At 40.2% G+C, this 8058-nt stretch overlaps 2 long non-coding RNA genes across 2 annotated transcripts; one reads left to right on the top strand and one right to left on the bottom strand.

Moving 5' to 3' along the window:
• Positions 1–4420: 4420 nt before the first annotated feature.
• LOC131280238 (uncharacterized) lies at positions 4421–7097 on the bottom strand. Its single transcript, XR_009187770.2, has 2 exons — positions 6438–7097; positions 4421–6352 (listed from the first exon to the last, which is right to left on the bottom strand). It is a non-coding gene; the product is annotated as an uncharacterized lncRNA (long non-coding RNA).
• On the top strand, positions 6432–7485 carry LOC139436230 (uncharacterized). The gene is made up of 2 exons (XR_011645313.1): positions 6432–6849; positions 7224–7485. It is a non-coding gene; the product is annotated as an uncharacterized lncRNA (long non-coding RNA).
• The last annotated feature ends 573 nt before the right edge of the window (positions 7486–8058 follow it).

Below are 8058 nucleotides of genomic sequence, written 5' to 3'. Positions count from 1 at the left end.
AAGTGAAAAGTCAACCTACAGAATGGGAGAAAATGGTTGCAAACCATACACTGGGTAAGAGCTTAATATGCAGAATATATAAAGAAATCTTACAATGCAACAACAAAAAAACAAACGACCTAGCTGAAAAATAGACAAAAGACTTTAAAAGACATTCTCCAAAGAGGTTCTACAAATGGCTAAAAAGTATACGAAACAAGGGAAGTAGATGTGGCTCAAGCAATTGAGCTCCCACCTACAACATGGGAGGTCTGGGTTTGGTTCCCACTGCTTCCTGGAGAAGACAAGCAAGACAGTAAGCTGATACAATAAGATGACCCAACAAGGAGACACAAAGAGGAAAGACAATGAGAGATACAACAAAGCAGGGAGCTGAGGTGGCTCAAGTGACTGAGCACCTCTCTACTACACGGGAGGTTCCAGGCTCAGTTCCGGTGCCTCCTAAAGAGAAGACAAGCAGACACAGAGAGCACTCAGTAAATGGACACGGAAAGCAATGAGCACAAATCAGGAGGGAGGGGGATAAATAAATAAAAATAAATCTTAGGGGGAAAAAAGTATATGAAACAAAGCTCAACATTATTAGCCATTAGGGTAATAAAAATCAAAACCACAATGAAATACCACTTCACATGGATAAGGAGGGCTATTCTTTTAAACATGAAAAATGACAAGTGTTGGAGAAGATGCAGAGAAATTGAAACTCTAGACTACTGTTGGTGGGGATGAAAAATGGTGTAGCCATTTGGAAAGCAAAATGGTATTCCTCAAAAAGTTAAATACAGAATTACCATATGGCCCAGCAATTCCACTTGTGCACCAATGTTTAAAGCAGCATTATTCACAATAGCCAAAAGGTGGAAATAATCCAAATGTTCATTAACAAAACAATGAATAAACAAAATGTGGTAAATACACACAATGGAGCATTATTCAGTCATAAGAAAGAATGAAGTTCTGAGAAATATTACAATATTAAATATGGAAGTACCTTGAAAACATTATGCTCAGCAAAATAAGCAAGGCACACAGGAAAAATATTGTATTATGTCACTTATAAGAGATGCTAGAAATAGCAAATTCACAGAAGCAGAGAGTGGATTAGAGATTACTAGGGCATGGTTAGGGGGAGGGCCAACGGGGAGAATGTTTGGTGGATATGGAGTGTTTGTAAATAACATTAATAAAATATTTTTTAAAACCATCTTAGCAATCTAGGACTAAATGGACAGTTTATTAACCTAGTAAAAAGTATCTCCAAAAAACATCGTTAGGAAATGATCATATTTAATGGTGAAAGCATTTCCTTTTTCAAGAACAAGGCAATATCCCAAAAAAAAGAGAGTATCTACAACGGCAAGCAAGACAGTTCCATCCATCCACCCTATGGGATCTAAGCCCCATCTGAGTTCGAAGCAGAGTGGGCATCACCATCCCCAAATCCTCAAGATTGGGGAATGACAAGGGGGAATGCAACTATGAACCAAAGTAGACTTATTATTATTCTAGTAATGGGAAAACTTGTAACATGGATATGAAGACAGCGGTCACCAGAGATACTGAAGGGAGGGAGAGGGAAGAATAGGTGTAACATGGGGCATTTGGGGGACACTGGAATTGTACTGCATGATACTGCAATGACAGATACAGGCCATTATACATTTTGTCAAAACATATAAAATTGTGTGATGCAAAATGTAAACTATAGACCATGGCTAGTAGTAATGCTTCAATATTTGTTCATCAATTGTAACAAATGTACCACACTAATGAAAGATGTTGCTAATGGGGGAAAGTGTGGGGGCAGGGTGTGGTATATGGGAATCCCCTATATTTTCTATGTAACTTTGATGTAATGTAAAACTTCTTTTAAAATAAATAAACAAATAAAAAGAACACAGAAAATATGACCACTATCATCATTTCTATTCAACTAAATGTTCCCAACAGTTCAATAAGAGAAAAGAAAGAAATAAAGGACTTAAGGATTTGAAAAAAAGAAGTAAAAGTATCATTGTTCATAGGTGATGGGTTGTCTAGATGGAAAATCTGAATAATCCACGGATAAATTAGAAATGAACAAAATAGTTTTAAAAGATTGCCAAATACAAAGTCAATATTCAACAAGTAATAGCATGTTATAAAATATATTTTTAAATTCCTTTATAATAACCAAAAAATAAACTTTAAAAGAAATTTAACCGATATGCAATCCTTTGGAAAAAGATATAAATCCATACTGAAAGACATTAAAGAAGAGCTAAGTAAGTAGAATATTGAAAAGGAATTCTCAATATCAAAATACATCATTGATCTATAGATACAATGCAATTCTAATAAAAATCTCAAGTATGTCATGTCAAGCTGATTCTGATACTTAACTAGAAAAGAGCCATGAATAGTCCAAACACTTCTGAAGAAGGAAGAGATAGGGAGGAACTTGTCTTACCAGATAATAAAGTTTATTATAAAGCTATGACAAGAAAGACACAGTATAATAGGAGCAGGAAGAGAAAAACAGACCAATATAAAAGAATAGAGAGCCCAGAAATAGACCCATGTATGTAAAGTGTCTTGGTTTATGCCAAAGTGGCACTGAAGACAAGTGATAAAAGGATGAACATTGGTCCTGGGACCACTGGCCATATGCTAAAAGAATGAACTTGGATTCCTATTTCACATTTGACACAAAAATAAATTCCAGATGGATTAAAGCCTTAAATGCAAAAAGCAAAATTCTAAGATTTTTAGAAGGTAATGTAGGAGAATACTATTATGTCAGAGAAAAAATTTCTCAAAACTGATGCAAAAATCAAAAATCATTAAATATAAATAAATTTGAATATGTTAAAATTAAGAATTTTGGCTCATAAAATGATACTATAAAGTGGAGAGACAAGCTACAAATTGAAGATATCTGTAAGATGTATAACTGACCAAGGATTAGTATATAGAATATATAAAGAGCACTAATGAATCAATAAGAAAAAGATAAACCATACAATAGGAAATGGATAAGTCATAATTTCTTCAGAGAACAGAAATATTGATGGTCCATAAAAATGAAAATATGCTTACCCTCATTTAGAGTCTTTAAGAATTATACCCATAATGCGATACCACTATACGTCATCAGGGCCTAACAATACCAAATGTTGGTGAGAATGCAAAGTAATGGAAATTATCATATACTGCTGGTAGGTTTTACTTTTCACATGTAAATAATATACTCCTACAGTACTTAATAGCATTGAAAATTAATAAGCCATGGCTTCTAGGGATGAACATGGATGCTTCTCAAAATGGTAATGAGATGAAAGCAGAAAGTCACAGAAAAATATACACAATATAATTCCATTTATGTGAAGTTCACAGTCAGGCAAAAGTAAACAACATATTGTTTAGAAATATATACATATGGAATAAAACTACAAACAAAAGAAATAATTGATACAAACTTCAGGATAATAGTTCCCTGGGGTGAGTGGGGAAAAGGTTGACTGCAATTGCAAAAGAAACCACCAGGAAAGTTTCTATTAAGCTGTGTGGAGGTGAAACCATGGGCAGGCCAAAACTGGTTTGGGGCGGGGAATGTCATCTGTTCCTTTCTTTTGAACTTGTTTAACTGAAGGTCATATAACCTGAGCATGCACAGAAAACACTCTCTTGCTCTCTTGCTTGCTTGATAACAAAAAGAACCTGAGTGTTCTTTTTATTATTTTTTTATTGGACATATATATTACCTGCTTTGTGTATATTTTATAATGTATCTTAAAATAGTATAATTTATAAGAAAGAATACAGGTTATTGTTAACATATTAAAAAAATTGTGCAGAGGTGCCCAAAGATGTACTTACCAAATCCAATGGATGTGTCATGATGATGGGAGGGAGTGTTGCTGGGGGAGGGGGAGAGGTGGGGTGGGGGGGTGGGGATGAATGGGACCTCACATATATATTTTTAATGTAATATTATTACAAAGTCAATTTAAAAAATCAAAAAAAAAATAAAAAAAAAAATTTTTAAGTACTAGGATAGGGAAGCTTCTGTGGCTCAATCAGATGAGCTCCCGTCTACCATATGGGAGGCCCTTGGTTTGTGTCCTGGGGCCTCCTCGTGAAGGCAGCCTCGCCCGCACACTGCGGAGCGCCGCCCAGCCCACAGACGCCATGGAGAGCCGACTCAGCAAGGTGACACAACAAAAAAAGAAGGGAGACAAGCAAGAACACAGAGGAGCCCACAGAGAATGGACACAGAAAACAGACAGCAAGCAAGCTGCAAGGGGGGAGGAAAATAAATAAATACAGACACAGAAGAATGTACAGCGAATGGACACAGAGAGCAGACAGCACACAAAAAGCCGCAAGGGGGGGATTAAAAAAAAAAGTACTAAGATAAAGACCAGTGAGCTAATAAAAATGATGAGCAAAAGACTTTAATTAATGGTTCGCAGAAAAGGAAATAAAATGGTTTTTAAACTTAGAAAAAGATGCTCAATGTTAGGCATAATAAAACACATGCAAATTTACAACACATTATATGAGTTTTCTCCTATCCTAATGACATATATTTATACGTACTGTGTGTGTGAAAGAAACAGGCTCTTTTATACAAGATTGCTGTCAATACAAACTGATATTCTGCCTTAGAAAGACAATTTGGTAAAAGTTATTGAAATTTAAAATACACTTGCAGGAACTTTTAAATACTCATGTGCACAAAGAAGTGGGCTAGTTATTTGATCTCTCTGTACCTTGCTCATCTATGTAATGATAAAAATAGTACCTGCAATCTAGACTTATTTTGAAAATTAAATGACTTACTACAGGAAAGTGTTTGAAACAAATCATAGCCTGGCTAGCCTCTCTATTGGGGACTCCCTGAGAATGGGACCGCGGGGCTAGCTCTCTCCCTCCACATGCCAGTTCTTCTTTTCTCCCCACTTCCCCTTCCTTCTCTCTAGGTTTTTCCCATCTTGCTGATCTCCCCAGCTCCTAGACTCTCACCCCAAAGACTCTGAAAACTTCTTCTAGAATAATAACAGAGGCCAAACTTCTCTATATAACGCCGCAAAAATGTCAAACCCTGTACTAAGGCGTCACCGTATCCTAACTCTGTTAATCCTCACGGCAATTTCGTGGGATACGTGAGGCCCAGAGGGGTTGAAAGACCTGCCCAAGGTCATACAAACAGGAAGCAGTGGAGCCTGCGTTTGAACACTGACCTGAGTATCTCCAGAGCTCATGGGGCTGGTGTGGTCACCACCATTGGGGATGAATGAGGCTGGGAGACTCAGTGGCATTCTGTTGCTGGCTTCCCTGATCAGAAATATCTTTGCTGCAAAGAAAAGGGGAAAAGATCGCTGTCCTGTGGTGTGCCTTTGGCTTTTTTCTCTCTGGGCAGTACTGAAGTACAGCCTCATCTCCCCGGTGAGGCCTGGAATGGGTGGAAACTCACATGGAAGCAACACGCTGTCCTGCTGGAGTCAAGTCTCCTCCCCTACACCCCCCACCCACTCCAGCAACATCCTTCTGAGGAGAGTCTGGGATTGGATTTCTTCGTCCCTAATAGTGTTTTCTCCTGGATGAAATACGACGGGCACTGGGCCATATTAAAATCATATACTTTCTTCATCATAAAAAAACTTGCCCACCTTCTCCCGTACCCAAATTTCACACAAATAAAAGAATTCCTGTAGTATCTGGACATGACCATCAGCCTATCTCCCCAGTCTGAGAAAGAATTCTTCTTAACGGAGTGTCAGAAAAAAAGACCAAGAAAGGGCCGCTGTGTTCTCGTGGAGGTGTGCCTCTGCAGGGGAGGATGGCTTTGACAGCCTTCTCTGGGAACTGAGCTTGGAAAGCTCCCCAAGGGGCCTGATATGTGTCAAGCCCTCTGAGAAGACCTCAGAGACACCTCTGGGTCCTTTTTTTCTACTACAGAGGCCAGACTGGTGGAGAGAAGTGGGAAGCCTCGAACCTTTATTTTTTTAGCTAAAGTTTTCAAGAAGGTGGTAAAAGAGACTCTTCGGAGAGCTGAGGCAGATAATATAGACGAGAACTGCCTGGGTGAGGGTCTCAGGGAGAGAGAAAAATGGAATTCAGTTAGCGCCTGAGCGAACACTCAGAAGCGAGAAGACGAGAGAGGGAGGATGAGTTCAGCGGCCACAGAGGCGCCCTCCTGGCTTAGCCTCCTTTCCCTCCTGGGAGGCGGAAGAGGGCCTCGACGGCAAGTCAAACGCTGTGCGGCGCCCTCACGCCGCCGCTCCCCACTTCCACCTCCACGTCCAGGCAGACGTCACAAATCATCAGACACTCCGTTCAGCAAAGAGTTCTGCTTTTTTGTCAGTCTCTGCAAAGGAAAAGAGCACAGCGCTGAAATTCCAGCTCATCAATGCCCAGGTCCCGCTTACCTCTTCTCTCGGGCGCAAGGATACCTGCTTCAGAGTTGCTCCCGGTATCCAAAGAGATGCCTCAGGTTTGGGGCATAGCTGGGTGCCCGACAGTCATAAATTCTCAATGAGCAGCAGCTCTTAACTGTTGTCCTTTTCAGTAGCACTTTTTGCCTTCCCCTATCAATGGAGCAATGCCCTGGGGAAGCCATTCAGGAAGATTTCAGAGTTAACGCAAAAGGAGCAGAAAAGCCGGCCCCTGGGTTCCACCCCTGAAGTGTAACCTGCTCCAGAAAGTAAAAATTGTGAACGCTTTGGATGTGGAAGTCTGTTTTCCTCTTAATTCCCGTGATCTCCGTTCAGCCTTCGTTTTCTTTTTTCCTTTGTTCTATTTAATTGTAAGCTCTATCACACACACTGAAAAGCATATAAAACATTATGTTCTTCATTAATTCAGGTAGGTTAACTGTTGTTAAGCCCCCAGATCTCAATGGCTTCATACACACAAACAAGTGTATTTCTTTGTAAAGTTGAAACTGGTGTTCCTGAGCGGCAGTGGGGGCAGGGCGGGGAGAGCTCTGCTCGGGGCAGTCATTCAGGGACCCAAAATGATGCAGCCTCCACCATCTTTAAGGGGGTTTCAAGATGATCTTGGGGATCAATGTCCAGCAGCAGTGAGTGAAGAGTGGAGACTCAGGCGAAAGGTTTGATGGGCCTGGCTCGGAAGTGATTAACATCACTTCCTCCCATGTTTCATTGGTCAGAACCAGTCACATGGTTACAGTCCCTGCTGGGAATGCTGGGAAATGCAGTCTGTGTTTGTGTTTCCAGGAGGAAGAGGAAACAGCTGACCTCCTCACTTCTACGAAACATGTGACCTTGTTAAAGAGTATGTATAAAGCACACATTCGTGGACCCATCTCCCAGGTCAAGCATCCAGAGACCTCAGTGTCCCATCGCAAGGCCCTTCTTGCCTTCAAAAGTCTCAAAACTCTCCTGCCTCTCCTGGTAATCACTTCTTTGATCTTCCTTGTAGTTTCCTATGTACATATGAGTTTCTGAGGCTTTCTTTAAATTAAAAAAAACAAAACTGTTCTGTTTTTTGAGATTAATCTTTAAAAAGCACTTTTCATTGGATGCAAATTAATGCACAATAGTGATCATTATCACTTAAAGATCATGGACTATGCTCACGCACTGTGCTAAGTGTTCTACATGGATTATCTCATTTAGTCCCCATAACCCTATATAGGAGGTACTGCTATTATCCCCCTTTTCTAAATAACATAATGGCAGGGCTGGGATTTGATCCCAGACAGAAGCTGTCAGGCTCTTAAACGGCATAATACACTGTCCGTATTATGGGCATGTTGCTCTTACCACCCATCATCTGTTCTCCCCTCTCCTAGCAAAGTGCAATGATTTTCCTCTAAAGAATGACCCGTTGTGCATTCTCAATCCACATGGTTCATGGGGAGTTCCATTCTTACACCAACAACAGAAATGTGATGTTGGCTTAGCCACTTCTGACATTGCATTCCCCTGGCCATGGTAATTGTTTTGGGGGTGTGTAAGGGATGACCCAGCCAGATGAGATGCAGCAAGCCCTTTACTGGAACTTAAACCTAAAAAGACATATGTGCTGGTCCTACTGGTAGCCATCTTG

This window comes from Dasypus novemcinctus, chromosome 2 (genome assembly GCF_030445035.2).
Source record: "Dasypus novemcinctus isolate mDasNov1 chromosome 2, mDasNov1.1.hap2, whole genome shotgun sequence".
Classification (NCBI taxonomy): domain Eukaryota; kingdom Metazoa; phylum Chordata; class Mammalia; order Cingulata; family Dasypodidae; genus Dasypus; species Dasypus novemcinctus.
Note: the sequence above shows the minus strand (reverse complement) of the source record. Positions and strands in the feature narration are given on the sequence as shown.